This window comes from Protopterus annectens, chromosome 1.part2 (assembly GCF_019279795.1).
Source record: "Protopterus annectens isolate FY-2018-M chromosome 1.part2, PAN1.0, whole genome shotgun sequence".
Taxonomy (NCBI): domain Eukaryota; kingdom Metazoa; phylum Chordata; order Ceratodontiformes; family Protopteridae; genus Protopterus; species Protopterus annectens.
Window position 1 is genome coordinate 185,987,569 of NC_056727.1, and position 16,357 is coordinate 186,003,925.

The window sequence follows — 16,357 nt, forward strand, 5'->3', positions numbered from 1 at the left end:
CAGAGTGTATGGGAATACACAAATGTGTGTGAAGTGCTTTCACACTTTATAGTATTGTGCTATGGATGCTACTGATATAAGTGGGTGCGTATGAGCTATTCCAGCTGCTGAGTATCTTAATTATGGGTTTTGCAATGAGTACTGCATGTGTGAGGCCTTTACTGTGGAGATCTACTTGCCTGCCTTGGTTAATCTGTTGCCCTTTAATTCACTTTTAGACCTGGATCCCCTCCCATTATCAGGCATGCATCCATCTGCCGTCTTTCTTGTTTTGTACTTTCCCTACCCAGTCATGGCGAAATGTGTCTTGTAGCTGATATACTGCATATTGCCTTTCTTCTGCTTTGACACTTTGCTGTTTTCTTTGCAGTACAGCCCCTCCCCTTCCCTGTTCTGCAGGTAGCTGCTTGCAGCCTTGTTAGCTGTTGTCAACGGCCCACTGTAGGCTCCTAGGTGTTAATTATTCATTTGTACTCCAATTTTACTGCTGCAGCATTTCCTTATTTCTTTCCTATATTCTTCCTGTTTCAGCTGCAGTGTGCCCATACCCATTTACCAGGTTTTCACGATTTTCATCTCTGTTTACATGCATACTCGGTTACCTCGTGTACTCTCAGCTAAGCATAGCTATGGGCAATTTGACACACCCCTATCCTGCAGCTTTGCCTATCTAGGGGCAGACCAGTTTAGCAATGCTCCAATGTGCTTACAGCAATGGCGACACACCCCTCTGTTGATGTCATCTTTATCTCAAGGGCTCACCTTGGTGTTATAATGCTATGCTGTGAGGTGCATCCTTACATCAGCGGGGAATCTGTGATTCACTATTACTCCTCTCATTTGCATGGCATTGCCTATTAATTCCTAGCTACTGCGCATAACACTGTCACTGCCCCTTAGCAACCCTTGTGTCATGAGTATGGTGTAGCATGCCTGCCATTGACTATTATGGGGAAATCTTGATATGTGTTTCATTGCGGTTTTATTCTATATTTTTATATATTCCTTATGATCCCTTTGCACACCGCTGCCCTGTGCTTCCACATCTAGATAGTGCGACTATATATATTAAATGTTAATTTTATATTTTGTACATTTTTTTATGCCAATGGCTATATATTTAGCTATTGGCATATATTAACAATATAATACATGTGCTTGGTCAGCTATCATGGCTCCGATTTTATGTTTGCAAAAATGTAAACTGTTTTTTACGGTTTACATTTCTACATGCTTACACTACGCCTGAACCACTTCCTGAATCGCTACATACCTTCATTTGCATGGTACACTGCTGCAAATGGGGTCATTAACATACAAGGCTCAGGAGTTGTGCGGGCATAGCGTACGCAGGTAGTGCACATGGGAACGGCTCGTACCTGAATCGCTCTGCGCCATCTTTGGTGTTAGAATGCCGACACTACGCCTGCACCTGGCTCAAGCTTCATGAATCGGGTATGTTTTCTTACTTCCTGAGTCGCTTCTTTTTCCAAACAGCCCAAAGTTTTCTTTGCCTATATAATGTTTTTCATAAATCTGTTGTATTAATGAACACAAAGTTTTATTTGAAGCTTCTGACAGTTTTTCTTGTGTAAGTATTTTTCTTTCCTCAAATTTCTCTCTTAATATTTTTGTGTATCTTCTGTCTGGAAATTCTTGGCTTCTTCCATAATAGTAACAATACATAATTTCTTTGTCATCAATAGTCTACTCTATCGTCTTTATGGCTCTTTTCTGGCCTATCAATTTTTGTGAGTTTTGTGGACTACTACTTCCTTCTATAGCAGGGAAGCTGTTCATATCATAGCTGGTCAGTCAGTTCTCCCCAGATTTCATCAACACATCAGATGTGCAACCAGAGAGGAAAATATCAAGGATAGCTATAGGGGGGAAAACAGCTGCCTCATCTAGGCCAGTCAGACCATTTGTCCATACTCGACTCCAGCATACACTCCTGTTAGGAGAAAAGACCAGATTACTACAAAGACTGTTAAAATATGGCCAGAAGGTGCACTCTCGCAGCTAGAGAATTGCTTTGAAAGAACTAACTGGGACATTTGTGAGGATCAGGATCTGGAAGAGTACACATCAGTGGCACTCTGCTACATAAAAAAATGTCAGTGTCAGCAAACACATTCATGTGTACCCTAATCAGAAGCCCTGGATGATGAAGGAGGTCAGATTTGTTCTCAAGCACTGGAATACAGCTTTCGAGTCTGGCAACAGAGTTCTTTACAGTGTGGCTAGAGCCAACCTAAAGAAAGCCATCTGAGAGGCTAAGGCAGCCTATGAAAGAAAGATAGAGGACCACTTCACCAACAAGGACCCACAATGATTATAGGAAGATATTCAGCACATCACCAGTCATAAAACCAGTAACTGTATGGCTGTTGATGGAGATGTCTCAATGGAAGAGGAACTTTATTATTTCTTCACTCATTTTGAGGTGTAAACGGCAGAGATCGTCACACCTAGACACCAGCAGATAGACCACAGCAGTCTCACTTCACCTATATCAGCCTCCTACAGCCACACCTTCACAGTACAAGAGCATGATGTAAGAAGTGTGCTCAAAGTGGTTAATCCAAGAAAGGGTGCTGGCCCTGATGGAGTGAGTGAGTGAGGAGATGAGTGCTGAAAGTAAGCACAGACCAGCTCTGTGGGGTCTTCACAAAGATCTTCAACCTGTCTCTGTCTACTATCCCATCTTGTCTGAAGTCAACTACAATCATTCCACTGCCAAAGAAACCTGTCATCAGTAGTCTCAATGACTACTGTCCAGTGGCACTTACTCCAGTCATCATGAAGTGTTTGGAGCAACTGGTTCTGTGACACATCAAGGATAGTCTCATAGTTATCTCAGATACACACCGGTATACTTACAAAGCAAATAGGTCTAAAGAAGATGCCATCTCTACTTCCTTACACACTGCGCTTTGTCATCTTGAGCAGCTGGGGAACTACATGAGGATGCTCTTTGTAGACTTTAGTTCAGCTTTTAACACAGTTATCCCAGATAGACTGGTCACTAAACTCGCTGGGCTAGGACTTTCTGAACCTACCTGCTGCTGGATTAAAGACTTTTTGACTAACCATCTTCAGCTGGTTAGACAAGGCCCATATCTCTCCTCCACTCTCAGGGTAAACACTGGTGTTCCACAATTCTGTGTGCTGACCCCCGTTCTGTATACTCTTTATACTTATGACTGTGTCCCCTCTTATTCTACTAATAACATCATTAAGTTTGTGGATGACACCACAGTGGTTCGACTTAATTCAAGAGGAAATGAGGCAGCATATAGAGATGAAGTTCAAAAATTTAAGCATGTTTAAAAGTGTTTGCGTGACATTATAGCAGCGGTTAAACACAGTTAAACAAACTTTGTAACATATAACCTGTAATAACACGGCCACATCCACTAACTACTCGGATATATACATGTCAGTGGCGTAACATCTCACAATGTGCTGACATAACATTATATTCTCTGTTGACTGTACTCTCCTGAAGACATTGGTTTATATGGGTGATTCAAATGTTTATTATACAGATGATTACTACCTATATATGCAAGCTGTGTTTAAGGTATACTTTTGCACATGATAAACATCCCTGCCATTATTGGGATTGTAACCTCGAATGCACAGATACTATGCGGATGCTGTACCCATTACAATATTGACATTACCGTTGTTTCTGCCTATTTTCTAATTAGATGATTTCTATGTGTAAGCTTGGCTAAGCAAAGGGCAAAAGCCCCCAAACTCACTAAGCTTCACATACTCTTGAAATAACAACATATAACAAATGTACTGTGAGACAATACATTACATTCCTAACTACATTAGGCATAGCCCCTCACTGACACACTTCAAGGGAAACCTTGTTGTGTGAATGGGTAACAGACTATATATCCCTAGGATCATGTGTCCCAGAACCATACAGCCAGGAGGTGGGGGAGCCTGTCCAGTTTGATAGCTGCAAGACCTGTTGGGGGAATTGAATGGTGTTGAATTGCCACATTAACATGCCCTCTTTAGATCACTAAGTGCCCCTATCACCCTCCACAACCCCAGTCTTCAACAGCTTCCAGCAACTCTGCCTGGAATTGCTTCATTGGCTATGCTTGACAGAGGCTCAGTTACTTCATCAATGGTGCAGGGAAGGCCAACACACTGTTGCTATGCTTCTAATTGCCCTTGGGCAGATAGGTAGTAGGCTATCTGTGAACCTCTAACGTGCAGGCCATCACAGCCATAATATGTGAATAAACAGACCTTCAGATCACAATATATAGTGAGAACTCACCATGTAGTCAGGAAACAGTTGAGTACAGTAAGAACATACGGAACACTGATACTTAGTCACTCCAAAAGCCTATCTTGGAAGCTAGAAGACTTGTATAAGTTTAAGGCTTTCTATTGCTTACCAGTAGGTTACCTACAGGGGAGATGAAAAACAAGCACAGATGGGGAACATGCATGCAATGATACCATACTGGCCTATGTGTCAGCCTTATGCTTTGGAATACTGGCCAAGGCTATTGGTGCCCCCATGGTGCCTTATTTAGGACAGTCTCGAAGGTGAATACCAGCTCCGTAAACAGCACAATAGCAGATTCAATGAGGGTTAAGCTACTCAACACCAGGAGTTGTGATCACAACATGCATCACTCACAGCACTCCTCAGGATGGACAACATCAACATTTGTGCATTAACTGAAATCTGTCTTAAGGCTCCTGAGAGCACGCCAGCACTACCAGACTACAATCCATACCACTCATTTCAGCCACAGAACATGGACTGACAGACATGGAGGGGCTGTATCTATATCCATCAGGGATACCTACACCTCCAGGTTAGTGGGGCAGCATGATACCTCTGTGATCATCCATGTGCAGCTAACATCAACCACAACTGCAATGTGGAATGTGGTCTGCTACGGATCACCCTCCATAACCCAGAACCTCCACTCCACCTTCCTGGAGATAGTGGAGAACACAACAGTCCTAACGCACACCCTGGCATTGGTCGATGTCAACTACCATACCATTAACTGGGAAACATACTCCGGTACTCACTTCCAGGACCAGCACTTCCTGGACTGTATCACCTCATATGCCCTGTATCAGGCGGTAACCTCGCTAATGTGGGATGGAAACTACTAGATGTGGCCATCACCAACATGGGCAACAGGTGCACCACAGCAGAGGTTAGCCAGTCACTGGTTAATCTGACCATGAACTATTTATTTATTTATTTTATTTATTTTACATTTGTTAACTGGGATAGTCCGACTGGACACAGGTCCATTTTCAGCGGAGGCCCAGGGAGAAAAGCTACACATGTGGATAGTTACATAAGAGTTAAACAGTAGCAGTTTTATACAGTCACATATAGATACCAGCACAGAATTATAGGATTATGTGCATACTTGGAATACATACATACTTAAACTTAACATAGTAGTTTTCTTGTTCGAACTTAGACATTTTTAGTGGTACAAGGCTGAAAAAGGTAGCATGTCATTCAGTAGTGCAATACATATGAGAATGAGACTAAGTCTGAAACATTGACTATTTTACAGATAGCCAGGTAGTGAAGAGAGTGGTAAGCTGGTTAGTTAGGGTTGGTACAGGGGCACAGCCAGTGCCCTTATTCACTGTTTCCACACCCTAGCATCTCTCCCACCCACAGATACCACAGTGTATACCTTTCCTACAGCTAAATATACACTACTACTGACAGGGGTGGGGGGTTTCACAGCCCCCACACCAAGGGGAAACACTGCTCAAGATATAGACAGATTTACAAATGCAGTCTATAAGCACCTACATGGATGCATGGATCGTGCATCACTGGTAAGCCAAGACTCACTCCCCCTAGACAAGGACACCAGTCTGGTGGACCTCTGCAATAAACAGGCTATACTACAGAAGTAGGACAGTGTTCCAGACACACAGCAAATCCCACGAAGGGCAGACATCCGTGACCACTATTAGTATGATACGTAGGTCCCTCATGACATCATCCAAGGCTAACATCAGCAGGAGAATATGCAAGGATTTGAAAGATAACCACAAAGACTTCTTTGGCTATGTCAAGGATCTACATGGTGACACAGATTTGCACTGTGCCGGTGAAATATAGCACAAAATATGCTAACCCTACTGATATCACCAACATCCTTCCAGATACATTTGGTGCATACTTCACCCCCTAAAGAGCCCACAACACTACCCGAAAGGTACAGTATCCCAACCATCAGAGACAGACAGGTGGAAATGGCCCTCTCTAACAGCAGAACACAGCATCAATGGAGGCAGATGTTGACCTAGACTGCATCTTGCAAACTGTACAAGGCAACCTGCCCCCCACCTAATTAAGCATTCCTACCTCAGCCTCTCCACAGGCTACATGCCCATACAATGGCACGTGGCAATGGTTATTCCACTCCATCAAGGTGAAATCACAACTGACCAAGGTAACTACCACCCTATAAGCCTGACTAGCCTGGTCTGCAATGGTATGGTTTGCATCCTCATGGCACTCATTAACAATGACATTGGTAACCTTTGAACATGTGACCCAAAGCAGGTCAGCTTGGCTGAGTGCAGTTCATGCCTACTGAACCTGTTTGACGTCTTACATACAGTCACCAAGATGTTAGATGATGGGGGAGGTGGTTCACACATACTACTTGGACCTCATCAAGGCTTTTGACACCATGCCCCACTCAGGTGTTATTGATAAACACACCAACCTGTACATTCACCCATACATCACAGGTTGGGTAGCCAACGGACTTACATAGAGAACCCACATGGTATGACTAGTGGTCTCCAGAATCAACTCTTGAACAGTCATGACTGGTGACCCACAGGTCTCAGTCCTGGGAGCCCTACTGTTTGGCATATACGTCTCAGATGTACAGGCAAACACAGGTGGACTACAGCAGACCATGTTTGGCAATGACTGCAAACTGGGAGCCATGATTGATAGTCCAGCTGACACGGACATCCCTCAAGGGGCCTCACAGAGAATGTCACAGGGTGCCAACGACATGGCCTCCGGCCAAGTGCCACTAACTGCATTGTCATTCCATTGTGGAATTGACACCCACATAGTAACACGAGTGGCAGCCACTTTAATACAGATGAGGTAATGGGATATGTGGGGACTAAGGTAGAGAGTGATCTCCCATTTGACAATCATATCACCACAATAGTTAGGACATCCTTCTATGTATTCCATCTGATTACTATGGGATTCCCATCTAGACAAACTGGGATTATAGTGCCCCTTTACTCATCACTCATCATTCCCATCATAGGGTATAATATCCCATGTGGGATGTACCTCAGAGGACACGTCCAACAGCTTGGGGGTCCATGAATGTACCTCACCAAGGGGAATACTGGCCTCCAACATATGGCCTATGCAGCTGGACTGAATAAACTCCTGCTTTACTCTGTGGCATCTCGTTTACCCCGAGATGATCTCCACTGGCCAACACAGCCATGTCGAACTCAGGCTTGATGGATATGCTCCACCTATGGGAATCCATGTCACAGTGAGCCACACACTGTAGTGAGCTAACCTTGCCACAATAATAACTGGAGGATGCTGGAGGGACAGCTTCCTGTCACAGACACTCCCCATACTTTGGAATAACATCCCTAACTACATTATACAGAGCCCCCTCACTAACACTCTGCAAGAGAAACCTTGAAGGGTGGATGGGGAACAGTAGATGCACCCTAGGGATCCTGCCATTGGCTCTGCTCCACAGAGGGATGGTTAATAAATCAATGGGGTGGCAAAAGCTGACACATTTTGGCTGGCCTTATGAATGGCCTCTGGCAGTTTGCCAAGTACCTACCTATGAATCTATACATATAGTATCTACATATGCTGATAGCTTAATTTACTGTTCAGGTGTTGCCTTACATTGTGCCAATGGCAGTTGTGTGTGCAATAGTTGAGGGCTGCCTATGTTGGATGCACACAGTAGACTGCCTATACATGACAATTTACAGGTAGTCTTGTGCGCGTGCCATCCATTTTTACTGTGTGTGCAGGTGGAGAAAGGTGTCAGTCCCTAGGTTCCTACACTGTCAGTGTGTGTGCTATACGTTCCCTCTTTGCCAAGGCATGGGCATACTGGGCACACCTCCGTCTGCCTACTGGGGCTGGCTCAGGGTGTTCATGGTCTGAGTACCTCTGTGCCTGTGAGGCCCTTAGCAATGGTGGTGGGCTGTGAGGGCCTTCACCATTCTGTCCCTGCTGCAGCTGTTTCCACAGGACTATATTGTGTAGCATGGCACACACTATGAAGATGTGGACACATGTGCCTGGAAAGTACTGCAAGGCTCCACCAGATATGTCCAAGTAATGGAACCGTGATTTCAGCATCCCAAGCACATGCTCTATGATGATTCTAGTTTGTGCATGTGCCTCATTATGGCGTTCCTACATGGGTGTGTGTGCATTTCTGATGGAAGTCATCATCCACGGTTCCAGTGCATAGCCAGCATCCCCCACCAGGTGGCCATTTGGGATGTCCCCCCTGGCAAATAACTGATACAGCTGTGAGGCATGCCAGATGTGGGAGTCGTGATAGCTTCCAGGGCTGCCAGCACACATATTCATGATAATGCCCTGGGCATTGTACATGACCTGGCAGTTGATGGAGGGGTATCCCTTGCGGTTTATGTAGCGACTACCCTGCTCACTGGGTGATGACTTGATGTGTATATGCATGCAGTCTATTGCACCCAGTACCTCCGGGTATTCTGCCACACAGTGGAAGAGATGCATATTGTTGGCCAACTTCTCCTGCATTCGGGGGGATGTATATGTGCTCATTGGCATGTGGTAACATGGCATCCAGGAACTGGTGTAGTACCCTGGATGCTGATGCCTGTGAGATACCCATGATATCCCCAGTTGGTCTTTGAAAGGTACCTGTAGCTAGTATTCTTAGGCTTACACATACCTTCATATCCACTGGGATGGATTCTCCCCTGTTTGTTCTGGCTCTGAAGCGTGGCCGGCACAGCTCCACATGTTGCTGTAGGGTGTCCCTGTCCACCCTGTAATGCTCTGCTATCTCCAGATTATGTAGCCCCTGGTAGGGTACCCTGGGTCTGAACACTCTCCTCCTCCTCTGGTGCCTGCGGTGGTCGTGTGCATCATCCTCCACACCACCTTCAGTCTCCAACACATGCTGGTGGATCAAACCTATGGCAGCCCGTAACATGTACATAATAAAAGTTCCCCGTCTGTATACACCACTGGTGCAGAGTGTATGGGAATACACAAATGTGTGTGAAGTGCTTTCACACTTTATAGTATTGTGCTATGGATGCTACTGATATAAGTGGGTGCGTATGAGCTATTCCAGCTGCTGAGTATCTTAATTATGCGTTTTGCAATGAGTACTGCATGTGTGAGGCCTTTACTGTGGAGATCTACTTGCCTGCCTTGGTTAATCTGTTGCCCTTTAATTCACTTTTAGACCTGGATCCCCTCCCATTATCAGGCATGCATCCATCTGCCGTCTTTCTTGTTTTGTACTTTCCCTACCCAGTCATGGCGAAATGTGCCTTGTAGCTGATATACTGCATATTGCCTTTCTTCTGCTTTGACACTTTGCTGTTTTCTTTGCAGTACAGCCCCTCCCCTTCCCTGTTCTGCAGGTAGCTGCTTGCAGCCTTGTTAGCTGTTGTCAACGGCCCACTGTAGGCTCCTAGGTGTTAATTATTCATTTGTACTCCAATTTTACTGCTGCAGCATTTCCTTATTTCTTTCCTATATTCTTCCTGTTTCAGCTGCAGTGTGTGCCGCACATACCCATTTACCAGGTTTTCACGCATTTTCATCTCTGTTTACATGCATACTCGGTTACCTCGTGTACTCTCAGCTAAGCATAGCTATGGGCAATTTGACACACCCCTATCCTGCAGCTTTGCCTATCTAGGGGCAGACCAGTTTAGCAATGCTCCAATGTGCTTACAGCAATGGCGACACACCCCTCTGTTGATGTCATCTTTATCTCAAGGGCTCACCTTGGTGTTATAATGCTATGCTGTGAGGTGCATCCTTACATCAGCGGGGAATCTGTGATTCACTATTACTCCTCTCATTTGCATGGCATTGCCTATTAATTCCTAGCTACTGCGCATAACACTGTCACTGCCCCTTAGCAACCCTTGTGTCATGAGTATGGTGTAGCATGCCTGCCATTGACTATTATGGGGAAATCTTGATATGTGTTTCATTGCGGTTTTATTCTATATTTTTATATATTCCTTGCGATCCCCTTTGCACACCGCTGCCCTGTGCTTCCACATCTAGATAGTGCGACTATATATATTAAATGTTAATTTTATATTTTGTACATTTTTTTATGCCAATGGCTATATATTTAGCTATTGGCATATATTAACAATATAATACATGTGCTTGGTCAGCTATCATGGCTCCGATTTTATGTTTGCAAAAATGTAAACTGTTTTTTACGGTTTACATTTCTACATGCTTACACTACGCCTGAACCACTTCCTGAATCGCTACATACCTTCATTTGCATGGTACACTGCTGCAAATGGGGTCATTAACATACAAGGCTCAGGAGTTGTGCGGGCATAGCGTACGCAGGTAGTGCACATGGGAACGGCTCGTACCTGAATCGCTCTGCGGCCATCTTTGGTGTTAGAATGCCGACACTACGCCTGCACCTGGCTCAAGCTTCATGAATCCCGGGGTATGTTTTCTTACTTCCTGAGTCGCTTCTTTTTCCAAACAGCCCAAAGTTTTCTTTGCCTATATAATGTTTTTCATAAATCTGTTGTATTAATGAACACAAAGTTTTATTTGAAGCTTCTGACAGTTTTTCTTGTGTAAGTATTTTTCTTTCCTCAAATTTCTCTCTTAATATTTTTGTGTATCTTCTGTCTGGAAATTCTTGGCTTCTTCCATAATAGTAACAATACATAATTTCTTTGTCATCAATAGTCTACTCTATCGTCTTTATGGCTCTTTTCTGGCCTATCAATTTTTGTGAGTTTTGTGGACTACTACTTCCTTCTATAGCAGGGAAGCTGTTCATATCATAGCTGGTCAGTCAGTTCTCCCCAGATTTCATCAACACATCAGATGTGCAACCAGAGAGGAAAATATCAAGGATAGCTATAGGGGGGAAAACAGCTGCCTCATCTAGGCCAGTCAGACCATTTGTCCATACTCGACTCCAGCATACACTCCTGTTAGGAGAAAAGACCAGATTACTACAAAGACTGTTAAAATATGGCCAGAAGGTGCACTCTCGCAGCTAGAGAATTGCTTTGAAAGAACTAACTGGGACATTTGTGAGGATCAGGATCTGGAAGAGTACACATCAGTGGCACTCTGCTACATAAAAATGTCAGTGTCAGCAAACACATTCATGTGTACCCTAATCAGAAGCCCTGGATGATGAAGGAGGTCAGATTTGTTCTCAAGCACTGGAATACAGCTTTCGAGTCTGGCAACAGAGTTCTTTACAGTGTGGCTAGAGCCAACCTAAAGAAAGCCATCTGAGAGGCTAAGGCAGCCTATGAAAGAAAGATAGAGGACCACTTCACCAACAAGGACCCACAATGATTATAGGAAGATATTCAGCACATCACCAGTCATAAAACCAGTAACTGTATGGCTGTTGATGGAGATGTCTCAATGGAAGAGGAACTTTATTATTTCTTCACTCATTTTGAGGTGTAACGGCAGAGATCGTCACACCTAGACACCAGCAGATAGACCACAGCAGTCTCACTTCACCTATATCAGCCTCCTACAGCCACACCTTCACAGTACAAGAGCATGATGTAAGAAGTGTGCTCAAAGTGGTTAATCCAAGAAAGGGTGCTGGCCCTGATGGAGTGAGTGAGTGAGGAGATGAGTGCTGAAAGTAAGCACAGACCAGCTCTGTGGGGTCTTCACAAAGATCTTCAACCTGTCTCTGTCTACTATCCCATCTTGTCTGAAGTCAACTACAATCATTCCACTGCCAAAGAAACCTGTCATCAGTAGTCTCAATGACTACTGACCAGTCGCACTACTCCAGTCATCATGAAGTGTTTGGAGCAACTGGTTCTGTGACACATCAAGGATAGTCTCATAGTTATCTCAGATACACACCGGTATACTTACAAAGCAAATAGGTCTAAAGAAGATGCCATCTCTACTTCCTTACACACTGCGCTTTGTCATCTTGAGCAGCTGGGGAACTACATGAGGATGCTCTTTGTAGACTTTAGTTCAGCTTTTAACACAGTTATCCCAGATAGACTGGTCACTAAACTCGCTGGGCTAGGACTTTCTGAACCTACCTGCTGCTGGATTAAAGACTTTTTGACTAACCATCTTCAGCTGGTTAGACAAGGCCCATATCTCTCCTCCACTCTCAGGGTAAACACTGGTGTTCCACAATTCTGTGTGCTGACCCCCGTTCTGTATACTCTTTATACTTATGACTGTGTCCCCTCTTATTCTACTAATAACATCATTAAGTTTGTGGATGACACCACAGTGGTTCGACTTAATTCAAGAGGAAATGAGGCAGCATATAGAGATGAAGTTCAAAGACTGGCTGCATAGTGTACTGAGAACAACCTTGCTCTGAACTCTACCAAAACAAAAGAACTCATAATAGATTTCCAGAGGCACAATGCAGATCACAACCCAATATACGTCAATGGAGACTCTATGGAAAGGGTTCCTTCTTTCAGGTTTATAGGTGGCAGAAGATCTCTCTTGGTCCATAAACACCACAGAGGCAGTCAAGAAGGCACAGCAGAGGCTCCATTTCCTGAGGATACTCAGGAAAAACAACCTGCAGGAGAAGCTACTGTTGTCTTTTTACCCCTGTTTTATTGAAAGTGTGCTGACATACTGCATTTCCACATGGTATGCCAACAGCTCAGCAGCAGACAGGAACACCCTTCAAAGGATCATTAACTCTGCCCAGAAAATCATTGGCTGCTCACAGGCCTCTTTGGAGAAACTCTTCAGCTCTTGCTGTCTCAGCAGAGCAACCAATATCTTGAAAGTCCCTTCTCACCCTGGACATCACCTGCTTGAGCTGCTACCTTCTGGCAGATGGTCCAGGTCCATTCCATGTCAGGCAAACAGACTTAAGAACAGTTTCTGTCCCACAGTCATATGTGGACTGAAGAATGCTAAATTAATTAGTTAAGTACAGATAATAGTCATTTGCACTCTAAGGTATATGTTTATATTCCTGTGCACCTTACCTTATTCCTTTCATGTGCAGTTATATGCATGTGCAATAACTTAGTTGTTTACTGCATTGCATTATATTGTATTGTTTGGTATTGTATTGTATTCTCTTACTTATTCATATTCATTATATGTGAATGCACCTTAGGAGGATTATTACAAATTTCATTGTAATTGTACAATGACAATAAAGGAATTTTATCTTATCTATCTTATCTTATCCTTCCCCTGGGCCTGACCTGGCCCCATTGTAGGAATGTTATCATGTCTTGAGGAATCTACACTGCCATTTTTTCTATTCCTGGCACCAGTGTGCCTACAAGGATTAGAAACTTTTTTATCCTGAGTCTTGTGCATCCAGCTATCCATTTTATTTTTTAACCTGCTACTATCCACAATATATGCTATACAAAATACGATCTATATATCAGTGTAATCTTGGACAGATTTTATGAAAAACGGGGCCCACCTCATGAAGGTACTCAATGAGACTGGAGGATGAATTCAGTTACAGCAATACTATTCTCCATTGCTTGCTGATTTATCACCTCTCCATTCTGAGCCCTCATTATTTCTCCATTTGGACCCCTTATCATCTCTACATTTGGACCCCAACCCTTCACCTTTGTATTTGGACTGATGATAATGAAAGTGATAGTACTTCCAAAATGTCTATTTCTTTTACAGACTATTTAAATTCTTTCAGATAAAATAATTATAAAAAGGTTAGATAAATTATTAATGACTTTCCTGTGGCATCTCTCTAAATCCAGAATAGCTTATGCCAACCACATCAGAACATGGGGAAATGGGGAAATGGAGATATTGGATTGATTTCTTTCTAATGATCATAATATGACCTAACCTTTATTTATAAATCTAACCTTAATTTATACGAATATGCTGTATTGGGTGAATAATATGTATGAAAGTTAATGTGCAAAATCAGGAATCTATCTGTGAAAATTTAAGTCTGAGACCTCCTGTATCAGCATTAAAATATTTAGCACTAAAATGTTATAGGTACTAAAATTTATATTAATAATCATTATATAATGACCAGTAGTTCAAATTACATCATTATCCTTCTAAATACCTCATGTCATACCCCTTCATAAAGGTGGCAGCTCTACTGAACTATCTAACTTTAGACCTATAGCTATCTTGTCAGCACTAGCAAAAATTATGGAAAAATGCATCCATAAACAGCTACTTCACTATCTAATCCAGAACAACCTACTGGCTAACTCTCAGCATGGCTTTAGGCCACATCATAGTGCCACCTCAGCCCTTTTCACCTTCTCAAATGCTGTAAACTATAACATGAACAACACCAAATTATCCTCAGCTCTTTTTTTGGACCTCTTAAAGGCTTTTGACATGGTTAATCACCAACTACTCATCCACACCCCGAAAACAAATTCTTTAGACAAGCACTCTCTCCACTGGTTCCAATCTTATCTGTGTGACAAACAACAAGCCGTCTGGTGGCAGAATAAACTAACCAACCTTCTACCCAACACCATAGGTGTCCCCCAGGGGTCTATTCTGGGACCTCTTTTGTTTTCCATTTTCATTAACGACCTACATACTGTCATCTCAAAAGCAAACTGCATTCAATATGCAGATGACTCCACCTTGATTTGCTCTGCTACCTCTCAGCCAGAACTGCAGACACTAACTCAGGATATTTTTAACAGAGTTGAAAATTGGCTTTCTGATCATTGTCTGGTTTTAAACTCCAACAAAACTAAACTACTACTTTTCTCCCTCACCAAAAGTCCACTGTATTATCCTTCTCTATTAAGTCTAATAATGGGACCATAATCTCCCCAGATGTCTATACAAAGCTCCTAGGTGTTATCATAGATAACAGTCTTAAATTTGATATGGATGTCAGTAAAACTATCAAAACCATTAATAAAAAACTTGGCTCACTATATAGGATCAAACCATTCCTAACCCCACTTGCCAGAACTGCCATTGCCCACACTCATCTACTCTCTACCCTTTTCTATGCCTCCCCTCTACTTACCAACTTAAACAAAACTGATCTTAACACACCCTCCAGCTGTTATAATCACATAGTTAGATTTGAAACTGGCTTGCCCTATAGAACACATCATTGTATAAACCTAAATAATCTTGGCTGGCTAGAACTGCCCAGGTTAATTCAGTACAACCAACTTATAGTGGCTCATAAAGTACTTTACCAACCTGAAAAAACACATGCACTTAAAAACATTATCTACCCCTACTGCAACCTCAGACCACTTCACTCATCTAATAGGCTGGTAGTTCAGACTGTCAAATCCAACAACTCAGCTGGTGACTTTCTGTTTGCCCGCTCTGTTGGCAAAACTTGGAACTCACTGCCTGTTGACATTACTCTAGAGACAACCCTAGCTCAATTCAAGAAAAGTCTCAAGCAGTATTTCAATTCTCATTGGTTATGTCCTTGCTCCAAGCCTGACTAAATCTTTAGTTATATTTGTGTACCAATACTATTTCACCTCCAATTTATTTGTGTTGTAATTTCTTAGACGATTTCATAAGTTTGTGTGATTGTTTAACTTACTTGTCTCTACAGAATCTGAAAACTGTTCTTAATTTGGACTATGTATGTTTTCTTTTGTAACTACCTTTAGAGCTTTTTGCCCTGGGCCACTGCTGAAAATGCACATGTATCCAGTCGGACTATCCCAGTCAACAAATGTAAAATAAATAAATAAATAAATAAATAAATAAATAAATAAATAAAATAATTTTAGAACCCTGGTTTTAGGTACCCACCATTGCAGAAATTGAGTTTTACAAGTTTTGATATAACTTATACTCTAGTCTGTTTAGAGAGCACATAATTAAATACAAATATGAAATTAAAAATGAAATACATGATCTTTCAGTCTAATTGTTTTAGTAATGTTTTAGTAATCATCTCACTGTTATCAAGTAACCTGTAACACAATCAAAGGCAAGACTGTTCAAATGTCTAAAGAAGAAAGAAAAAGTCTTACCTATATCTATATCTATATCTGTTTCTATATCTATATCTATGTCTAGCTATATCTATAT